This window comes from Ochotona princeps, chromosome 1 (genome assembly GCF_030435755.1).
Source record: "Ochotona princeps isolate mOchPri1 chromosome 1, mOchPri1.hap1, whole genome shotgun sequence".
NCBI classification, from domain to species: Eukaryota; Metazoa; Chordata; class Mammalia; order Lagomorpha; family Ochotonidae; genus Ochotona; species Ochotona princeps.
Genome location: NC_080832.1, coordinates 127,424,184 through 127,435,307, shown reverse-complemented (window position 1 = coordinate 127,435,307; position 11,124 = coordinate 127,424,184). Strand labels below are relative to the sequence as shown.

The window sequence follows — 11,124 nt, the reverse complement described above, 5'->3', positions numbered from 1 at the left end:
ACGATACATTTCAAGAAGTAGATTGGATTCGTTTTCAAATAGGCATTTTCCCCCTCTAATTGTCGAATATAAAATACTTCTTAAAGTTACAAGATCTTGATGCCCAACCGTGGACGTCTACCCACTTCCCACTCTACTTCTTAACACTTCCCACCCTACTTCTTAACCTGGCTGGGGGAGCACACAGGCCTGTGTCTTTCCGCCTGTGGACCAGTCACCCATTTTTCGGCACAAGTCTTTGCGGACCTGCTTCAGCCAGGAGCTCAGTGATCTTTGCACACCGCTTCGCAGTGATGCGGTGAATCCGTTCCTCTCTCAGGCTGCGCTTGGCACGCCACTGAGTTCCCTCTGGTTTCTCCCCCGGCCCATCTGGCCCTGCCTCCCTCTACCGCCAGCGCTCTCGGCTCCCCACGCGCGCTGCGCGCCCCCTCGCCCTAGGCTTGTCTGTATTTGGAGCTCCCGGAAGCCGCCGGCGACTCTCTCCCCGGAGCAGCGTGACTGACACCGGCTCACATTCCGGGGAGGGAAGGGGGTGGAGGCGGCGGGGAGGAGACAAGGAGCGCGGCGGAAGGAGGGAGCCAGGGGCCGAGCGCGGATTTGCAAGGCGCAGGATTGGGCTCCCAACACCAGAGCAGGTAAAAACTGGCGAGCTCGGGCCCCGGGTAGGGTGGGGAAGGGCCGGGCAGCAGGTGCGGGGCGCTTCGCGGACGCCACTGGCCAGTGCCACTCGGGGATAAAGGCGGCGCGGGGGCCCGGGGGCTCGAGACGCGGGAACCGGGGCGCCCCCGGGGGCGGGGACCGGGAGGGCCCTGCGGGCGCTCGGGAATGCGGCGCGGGTGGCTTCCTCTGGGTCAGGGCAGAGGTGCGCCCTACGTGACGCCTCCCTGGGCTCCGGGCGCGCGGAAGGCGGGTGCGGGCGGGATTGGGCTCCGGTGGCCGCGGCCTTCCCACCCGAGAGCCGCCGCGCGCCAGGCCGGCCTCCTCTTCGTGGTTCGCGTCTGAGTCTCACAGAGGTTGGCGGGGTGGGTAGGGGTGGGGGTGGTGTCCCAGCGCTAGGATGGAACTGCAGCCGCTAGGAAAGTGCTGGAAAGCAAACAGACCTGGCTTCTCCTGCACAACCTGGCCTGAGGCGATGAAGTCACTTCTAAAACACGCAGATGCAACTGAGGCATTAAGAGACGGCGCGCTCCTAACAGCGCGCTCCCAGTCCCCCTCCAACTGGTTGTCCTGCTGCTTTGGATAGGGGGTCGTTGGTGAGAGACGCTGCCTTGTCTTTCTGTGGCAGTTGATAACCATACCTGCGGATGACCTCGGATAGGCTGCCAAGGGTTAGCAATCCTGTGCGTAGATCCTGCGTTTTTAAAAATGACACAGGTGACTGCTTCAAGGAGAGAACTAGGACTAGGTTGGAATGGCAGGAGTGGAGGTGATGGCAATACAACAGTGTGTGGCGATTGTTCCAGTGGTTTACCAGAATCTGTGTAGATCTTTTTGAAGGCAAGCAACATGTCCTAGAGTTGGGGGTGAAATATCTGAACTCATGTAAGGTTAGAGAAATTGCTCTCCTAGATCCTAGATGCTGGTTAGACTGTCAGCCTCTTGAAGGTCGGGACAGGGTGTGGGGCAGTTAATTCGTGCCACACCAAATAGTGTTTGCCTCACAGCCTGGGAAGAAGGGGTAACAAACGCTTGTGAACATCTTAATGAACTCAATATAATTGGAGTACGACTTCTCAAAGATACCCAGTACGTTGCAAAAAAAAAAAAAAAAAAAACTTTATGAATCCATCAGTCTGCAAACGCTTAATAAAATTGGAATCCAGATACCCCATGGCAATCTATGACTCACAAAGAGAAAAAGAAATAGATGAGGGAGAGATCGTGAAAGGAACGGTCGAGATGGCCTTCCGTGGTTGAGAGTAGATTTTTGCTGCTCTTTTGTTGAAGTGAGAAGTAATTTAATTTGTCGATGCTGTGGAGAGTCTGGCAAGCCTTGGAAAAGAAGAGGTAGATGCTAAAAATAATAGGCTTCACAGACCATATGGTCTCCTTAAGTGACTTCTAAATTTGGTGCAGCGCGCAGGTGCGTGAAGATACACACAGGGATGCCGCGTTTCACGTTTCTTTATAGAAATTTGAAGTTTGTATGATTTTCACCCATGATGACTGTTCCTCCCGGTCCTTTTCCTCCTGTTATTTATGATTGTAAGAACCATGCTCACCTTGAGAAAGACACACACACACACACCCCAGTGGGGGCGAAGAGGAGGAGGTCTTGCTGGCAGAGGTGACTGCTCCCAGCAACTCTTGTTGGAATTTGAAGAAGAGCCCTTTTGAAAGAGTCACTGAGCCGCATTATATGCCCTGGGAGTCAAGTTAAATATCTTCAAGAATAATATTAATTTACATTGGACATTATGGTGTTTGATTTGGTATCTCCTGAATGACATGTTAATGTGTGACATTTGGTTTTGCTTCATTAATTATGCGTGATTTGGTACAAAAGTACTTCACAAAATTCATGGAAAGGTAGAATTAAAAGACATGAATATTTTGGTGCCAAAAAAAAAACCCTCTTGAAATCCATGTAGTTTTTCATGATACTCACCTTTCCATGCACTTATTGAAGATTCCCACCATAGCATGGATTTCAAATTTTTGCATCTGAGCAAACTTACCTGGCAGTTACATTCGTTCACTTTTTGAAGTGCCCTTACACACAGAAATAATATGTTGAATAAGTTATAAACACTGTATCCAGATGCACTCAGACTAATGCGATACTAGAGCTTAAGAGCTAAATTGGTGTAGAAAGGCAACCTACAAAATGGAAGAAGATATATCTGAGAATGGGTTTGTGCTTGCTATACATAAAATGTTCTTACAATTCAAGAATAAGAAGTAAATTACCTAATTTTAAAATGGGCCAAAAATCTGAGGAGGTAGCTCTCTGGAGATGACAGATGGCCAGAAAGCCCAGGCAGAGATTTGTGGTGTCATTGTTGTCAAGAAGATGTACATTGAAATCTCACTGAAAGACTGTTTCAAACTGCCCAACGTGGGTGTTTCTGAAAAGTGAGATAATAACAAATGTATAAGGAGCTGGAGGAACTAGAAGCCCCAGCAATGCTGGTGAGGTGCTGCATTTGCTTGTCAGTTCTCCACATGACATATACATATGTGTGTGTGTATGTGTGTGTATACACATATATATATTCAAGTCAAATTGTGTGTCCATGCAAAAACCTACACAAAGAAGCAGATGAATAAAATATAGCATCTCTGTACAATGGACTGTGATTCAGCTCTACAACATTCATGCTACAACACTGGTGAACCTTGAGCCAGTCACCAAATTCTACGTTTCCAGTTAAATGAATGTCTACAACGAGGAGATAAGTAGAGACAGGATAGGTGAGTGGATGTTCCAGGCTGGTGGTTGGCATGTGGATGGGTAGAGGAGTGATAGAAAACAAAACAAAACAAAAAAGAAGCAGAGCTTGCTTGGACCTGATGAAAATGTTCTAAAATTGTGCTAATGGTGGTATGTATGTGTGCATGTAACAGCAACGTTAAAATGTGCAGTTTCAACAGGTGAGTTGTAGGGCATATCAGTGATACTCAGTAAAGCTGTTTAAGAAAATTTGTGGAAGGCTGGGGAGAGAAACAGCAGGTCGTTTCCCATCTGAAAGCATCTTCCCTTGTGCTCCTCCCTGTGCTGTTTGCTCTGTCCTTCCCTACCCCGGATTTTGCATTAGTCATTCCCTGACTTCATCCTAAAGCAGCTTTATTACATAATACTGTCTGCCTTAGCAATATGTGTAGATTTGCTTATTTTTATTGATTAAAATGGTTTCTATGACTTCTACTTCTTAAAACTCAACATTAAGTCTTTAAGAATTACTCATGTGGTTGCATAAAGTTGTATAAGGATTTTTGGCAAATAGTACCTCTTTGATTTAGATGTTTTTGATTGACAGATATTTGGGTTGGTTCCATGTGTTGCTGTGCTGCTTTGAAGACTTTTCCAACGGTCTTGGCCAGTGTTCTTCTATATGAATGTAAATCTAGTTTAATGGGAAAACAAATAGCTGATTCTCCTTCTGAATTACACATTGGCATTATAGACACAGCTATTCAGTCAGAGAGTAGGTGAGATTCTGTCCTCTCTGGTCTCACTTGTGATTGGACTGTCTGTCTCCCCAAGTCTCAAGAAGTATAGAAAAACACTGTTGCCTAGTGAGACCTTGCAACCTAGTCAGTCATAAATGTCTTTATCCCCTTCTGTTTACTGCGGTTAGGATGGGAAAGGGGACAACTTTATAACGTTAAAAGGACCTTTCTTTAAGCAAGGAACATGACCAAACTGTTCACTAAAATTTGTCTTGTGTGGTATATCCTGCTGGATATGTCAGTATTTTTTGTATGACTTAGTTTGACTCTTCTGTTAATGATATTACCCAACAGAAATTGATTGTTTTAGCAATGGATGTTTTCTAGTCTGTTCCAACACAGACAGTGAGCTGTTGAACCCCAGGATATTTCTACCCAAACTTGGGATATAGGAAAACACACTGAAACCACAACAAGAAGGATTTTTTGTGTTTTTTTTTTATAAAGATATGATTTTTTTTTTTATTGGAAAAGCAGATTAATGGAGAGAAGGAGAGACAGAGAGATCTTCCATCCACTGATTTACTTCACAGATGACTCTTCAGATGACTAGAGCTGAGCTGATCCAAAGTCAGGATCCAGGAGCTTCTGCCAGATCTCCCAAGTGGATGCAGAGTCCAAGGCTTCGAGCCATCCCCCACTGCTTTCCCAGGCCATAAGGAGGAAGCTAGATCAGAAATGGAACAGCTGGAACATGAACCAGAGTCCATATGGGATCCTGGAGCTTGCAAGTGGAGGATGAGACTATTGAGTCATCGTGTCAGCCCCTAAAGTTGTTTTTATTGTAGTGAAATAGGCATAACACAGAATAGACCACTTTAACCATTTTTAAATGTGCTATGTATTTGCTATGTTCACTTTCTTGTGCATCCATTACTACTATCCATCCTTACAATGTTTTCATCCTCCCCAGCAGAAGCTTTGCACCCTGAAATGGGAAGTCCCCCTTCTCCTTTCCCCTGTCCTCCACCCTTGACAGCCACCATTCTACTTCGTGTTTCTTTGAGGCACACTAGAATTGTCACTTTTTTGCACATTGATTTTATGTCCAAGGGAGTTTCAGCTTTTTTTTTTTCTGTAGTGGATGCATTTCCTACTTGCAGAAAACACAGCTTTTTTGAAAAATTATGTAACCAAATTGCTTCCCTTTCAATATCCAGCCCTACATAAAATTATGAGGTAGCAATACAAAGGGTTCCTGTATACAACCTACTCCATTTTCCCATCATTATTAGTATTAGTGTCTTCATCACAATTTTATATGTTCTTTTAGAATGAACGCTAATGAATTTCATCAGGCATATTTCAGTGAGTAATAAAAATCATTTTAGTTTTACATGCATGTACAAGAGGGTTTTACAAAATTCTTTTCAGCTATACACAATAAAAACTTGCTGACTTTTATAGGTCATCTTGTACTTGCTGTCTGAACACAACTCAAAGGTCTGTATGGTGGCAAACTCTGGTTTCAGGCTGGTCAGTGAACCAGTTACTGGATTGACATAGCTCTAGTCACTGTTTGCCTGCATGTAGGGAGTGCATTTAAGAATTGAAGCTCTGGTGCCTCTCAAAGGGCGTGAGAACCCATCATGTTTCTTTCTTTCTTTTTCTTTTCTTTTCTTTTTTTTTTTTTTGGCAGTTTTGCCTTTACTCTTATTATTCTCCTTGTAGGCACTCATCATGAGATGTGTGTGTGCCCACCTGCTATTTGTAACAATGTGGCTTTCACCAAGTTATGGATGTTTTTGGTCATTGTTACTTCCAATATGTTTTATCTCAATCTCATTCCTCTCCTGGGACTCCAATAATAGTAATACTAGACTTTTTTTTTTCCCCTCCTAATGCTAGACTTTTTAATGTGATCCCACATGCCTTTTGGTGTGCGTTCATTCTTTTTCCAATGGTTTTTTTCCTCTCCGTTCTTCAAATTGAAAATGGTTTGCTTCAAGTTTACGGACACTCACTGTCATTCCCAATCTGCTGTTGAGCTTATCCAGTGCACTTTTTATTTCAATTCGTTTATTTTTCAGTTCTAGAATCCTCACCTGTTTATAATAGTTTTTCTGTCTCCACTGAGAATTTCTATCTTTCCATTGACTTGGGGAGTATTTACCTTTATCTCCTTGACCATATTGAAATTAGCTATGAGAAGTCCATCTCATAAGCTCAACACCTGAGGCTGGCATTTATTGATTGAGGATCGCTCATATTTCCTAGCCCTTCAGAGGTCAGATGTTTTCTGTTAAATTCTAGACATTTTGGATATTACCTTGTGGGACTCTGAAGCCTTTGGGAAATGTTCCATTCTTTTGCCTTATCAGGTTATCAAGGCCATTCTGTCTTGGATTTTGTGGTCAGTGATTCCAGCATCAGTTCAGTTTTCAAGCCTTTGCTGGTCTGTTTTGGGCCATGCGCATGCACTGTGGTAGGGGATGAGCCTGGGACTTGAGCAGCATTGTCCATCATAGTGAAGTTCTCAGAATCCCACACATGACTTTATTTATCTTGAAACTAATAAAGATCCCTTTCAGGTGATCCTGGAACTTTTAGAAGTTCTGTGAATGCATAGATAACTGCTAATGACTGAAATCCTAATTCTTGACTAGATGTGTTTACAAAATCAACGTAGCAGATATCTTCACTACTCGTGCTTGGCAGAAGACTGACAAAATTCTACATATCTTTTTCAATTTCCCTAATATTTGTTAAATCTGCAAATATGTACAATCCAGGTGACTGAATTTAATATTTAGTGTTCATCAGAGCTGTTTCACAGCAGCAAAAATTCATTCAGGAAAAGAAAGTTCTAAATGATATAGGAAAAAGATAAATACAATCAGAACAGCAGTCTAAATGTATAGCAATATTCAACTCTATGTGCACTGTGCTGAGATGAAAGGGATACACCAAGAAAACTTCTCTTGATCACTCTGATGATGTGGACACCACCTGCACCTGATGGAATATGGGTTGCAGTCTGTCCCCAGCATTAAGGATGGTATTTAACTCAGAACTTTGTATTGTAAATATACAGCAGCCATTTTGTCCTAATTCAGGAATGTCTTAATACACAATATTATCATTTTCTACAGGATCTTTATACATTAAACTAAAGTACATGATCAATTAAATTAAAGGTTAGTAATGGATAACAAAAAAATCATAATTCTCAAAGCTTTTTAGGGCACAATTTTTCATACTATGAAATCACCCATTTTAAGCACACAACTTGGTAGCTATTCATGTATTTATTTTATTGCAAAACTCTGTTACCACTCTTATGTCATGCCCACACCTTCAACTAGACACTTGGTACCTATTTGCACTCTTCTTCCTTATCTCCTTATCACCCTCTTGCCTACTTTCTGGGTCTCTCCACCCCAGCCATTTCTGAATATTGATTATGAATAAAATGCTGATCTGTGGCTGAGTCTTGCATAGCATCACGCATTTGAGGGTCCTTAATATTATGCCATCTTATTCTACTCCATTCCTTTCCAAGGGTATGGGTACGCCACATTTTGTTGATTTGTTCTTCAGTTTGATGTACATCTGGGTTCCCATGGAGGAAGGGACGACTGTGAATAAAGCCATTGTGACACTGGCATACAAGCCTTCGTGCAGATACACATTTTTGTTTCTGTAGAGTAGGGACTGAGGAGTGTAGTGGCTGGTTGATATGCCAGAGATGTTTTAGAACTCCAGTCTCTACCATCCTCCATGCTTGTGGTTGTCTATAATAGCCATCCTCACAGGAACTACTTGATAACATGGTCCCTAATGCCCTCATGTGACATCTCACTGAAGTTTGGATTTGCATCTCTACTAATGTGCATCTTTCTTTGCTTTTTTTAAAAAAAATTTATTCATTTTATTACAGCCAGATATACACAGAGGAGGAGAGACAGAGAGGAAGATCCTCCGTCCGATGATTCACTCCCCAAGTGAGCCGCAACAGGCCGGTGCGCACCGATCCAAAGCCGGGAACCTGGAACCTCTTTCGGGTCTCCCACTCGGGTGCAGGGCCCCAATGCATTGGGCCATCCTCAACTGCTTTCCCAGGCCACAAGCAGGGAGCTGGATGGGAAGTGGAGCTGCCGGGATTAGGACCGGCGCCTATATGGGATCCCGGGGCTTTCAAGGCGAGGACTTTAGCCACTAGGCCACGCCGCCGGGCCCCTAATGTGCATCTTGACACATGCTGTTGACTGCATGTCTTCTCTGGGAAAATGTCTGTTTACATATTTTTCTTATCTTTAAATTAGCAAGTTTTCTGGGGGTGGGCCAGGGCAGGGTCAGTCCACAGCACACACTGGCATGAGTGAGAGCCAGGACAGGGTACAGGCCAGGTCAGGTTGGGCCACAGCCTCTACCTGTTCACAAGAAGGCTGGTGGTGGGCCACACGGGGTTAGGTTGCTGCATCCAACGGCAAAAGCTGGAACTAAGGATGGACCAGGCTAAACCAGGCTGTAATCCCTGTTGGCGAATGCCAAGACTAGGAGCCCACCATCTTAGACTAAGCCACAGCACCTGCTGGCACATGCAAGACCCAAGGCTGGAAGTGAGCCAGGTAGGGGAACTTCAGGGACTCCCGTTTTGGGCTTCTTCTTCCACTGGTGTGTGTGAGAGCTGGGGTTAGGGTTGGGCCGGTCTGAGGCGGGCCAGGCTGGGCTAGGCTATCGCACCCACTGGCACGGACAAGAGCCAGAATGGGTGCAGGACAGTTGAGATAGGCCATAGCACCAGCTGACAAATGCCAGGACTGGGTGCAAGACATGTCAGACTAGACCGTAGTGCCCATGGCAGGTATGAGATCTGGGGGCTGGGAACATGCCTGACAGGGAACTGCTAGGCTGTAACTATCACTGGTGAGCACAAGAAACAGGGCTGGAGCTGGGCCAGGCTGGACAAAACAGTGGCACCTGTCAGCATACATGAGGGCCAGGTCTGGGGATGGTGCAAACTGAGCTAAGCCACAGCATCCACAGTTGTGTACAAGAGCCTGATGGGATCTGGGCTGGGCCTGGCTAGGCTGCAGCAGAGGCTGGCACATGCAAAGACCAGGGTTGGGGGCAAGCATGGTGGGTTTCTTGGGGGGGGTCACCTTAGCTAGGCCTCAGCACCTGCTGCTGTGTGTGAGAACCAGGTCTGTGGTGGGCTGGCTAGGCTGAGCCATACTACGGTTCACATGAGATATGAGGCTGGGGTAGAAATGATCAGGTAGCTGCATCCACAGGTGTGTGTGTTAGCCAGTGCAAGTTACAGACCACAGGCGACCCTGAACTGGCTGGTGCATGCAAGAATCAAGTCTGAGATCATCCCAGGTGAGGTTTCTTTTTTTTTTTTTTAAGATTTTATTATTATTGGAAAGCCGGATATACAGAGAGGAGGAGAGACAGAGAGGAAGATCTTCTGTCCGATGATTCACTCCCCAAGTGAGCCGCAACGGGCCGGTACGCGCCAATCTGATGCCGGGACCAGGAACCTCTTCCGGGTCTCCCACTCGGGTGCAGGGTCCCAAAGCTTTGGGCCGTCCTCAACTGCTTTCCCAGGCCACAAGCAGGGAGCTGGATGGGAAGTGGAGCTGCCGGGATTAGAACCGGTGCCCATATGGGATCCCGGGGCTTTCAAGGCGAGGACTTTAGCTGCTAGGCCACGCCGCTGGGCCCCGGGGTGAGGTTTCTTGAGGAACTCCTCAACTATACTCAGACTCAGGCCACAGGAAAATCACAGGACATGTGGTCCAGTCTTGGAGTGTGTGTGTCGGGACTGGGTTTCCTCAGTTGCTGATGCCTGTTCAGTGGACAGCATGTCCAGGTGCACAATGGGGACATGATAGGCAGCTCATCTAAGCCAGCAGGGGATGCTGAATGCCTCATCAGAGGCTGGAAAGTAGAACAGGTTGGACCAATCTCCTGGTCAAGCTTTGCAGCATGTTCCTGGGTCTGTAGATGCACAAAGGTGATGTTTGTCAACCAATAGACCTTGGAAAGATTTTCTCAACCCTGGAGTAAAAAAAAAAATCCACAACTTCTCAGAGCTATGAAAACTTCTCGGGCCCGGCATGGTAGTCTAGTGGCTAAAGTCCTCACCTTGCACACGCCAGGATCCCATATGGCATACACATTTTTAAATTCTGGAGTATGGTGTTATGTTATTTTTTGCAGAAAGTTTACAGACAGGATAGTAGCACAGCCTCATTGTGAATAAAAGTTAGTCTTCAACATCTTGCTGTTACTTCCGATCTATTTTCTATTTATTCTTAGGCTCACAATTTTTCTCGTCTGTCTTAGAGAATCAGGGGAGAAACTTTCAATGCAGACATGACTTCATCTGTGGCCTAGTGAGATGTGCTGTGAGCTAGCCTGCAGGAAACCTGGAAGACACATCTGTTAACACGAACCATGTTGTCCAAAGAGCATTCTGCTGTCCTTGTTTCATGTACTTGCTGTCAAATACAGACAAAACTCTAAACAAGGAGTAGTCTATGTTGTTAAATTTTTTTTTTGAAACCCTAATGAAAAAAGAGCCATGGCAAAGCCCAAAGTTGACTTTCGTGGGAGCAAGTGAGCTCTTTAAAATCATGGGAGGAAGTCTCTGTGGTTCCATGTGGGTAAAAACCCAAGCAGACTTGTGTTTTAAGTGGAAATTGCTCCTACAAAAACCTGGCATTCAGCCTGATCTTGAGTTGTGCCAGTGACTGGGCAGGCAAGGAAAAGGCAGTGGATGGCCAATTAACTAGTCAATGAAAAACACTTTCAGAATTCTCTAGGTATATGGCACCGTGGGGGATTCATGGGAAGATATGAAGAAGAATGAGGTAGAACCCCAGGCTGTGGAAAGCTTGGGCTGGTCTTCTTGGGTGGCACGTGCTAACAGACAAGAACCCACAAGGAAGTGCTTTAATTGGCTGGTATATTTTGCAGATCCCAAGTACTCAACACAGACAA

The 11,124-nt window shown here is 45.3% G+C and overlaps 1 protein-coding gene across 1 annotated transcript in view; it reads left to right on the top strand.

The window, feature by feature from the left end:
- The first annotated feature begins 477 nt into the window (after positions 1–477).
- Positions 478–11,124, top strand: part of CAP2 (cyclase associated actin cytoskeleton regulatory protein 2) — a 154,942-nt gene continuing 144,295 nt past the window's right edge. Inside the window, exon 1 of the mRNA XM_004593130.3 lies at positions 478–635. The gene's annotated coding sequence lies outside the window, so the exon portion shown is untranslated. The remainder of the gene's footprint in view (positions 636–11,124) is intronic.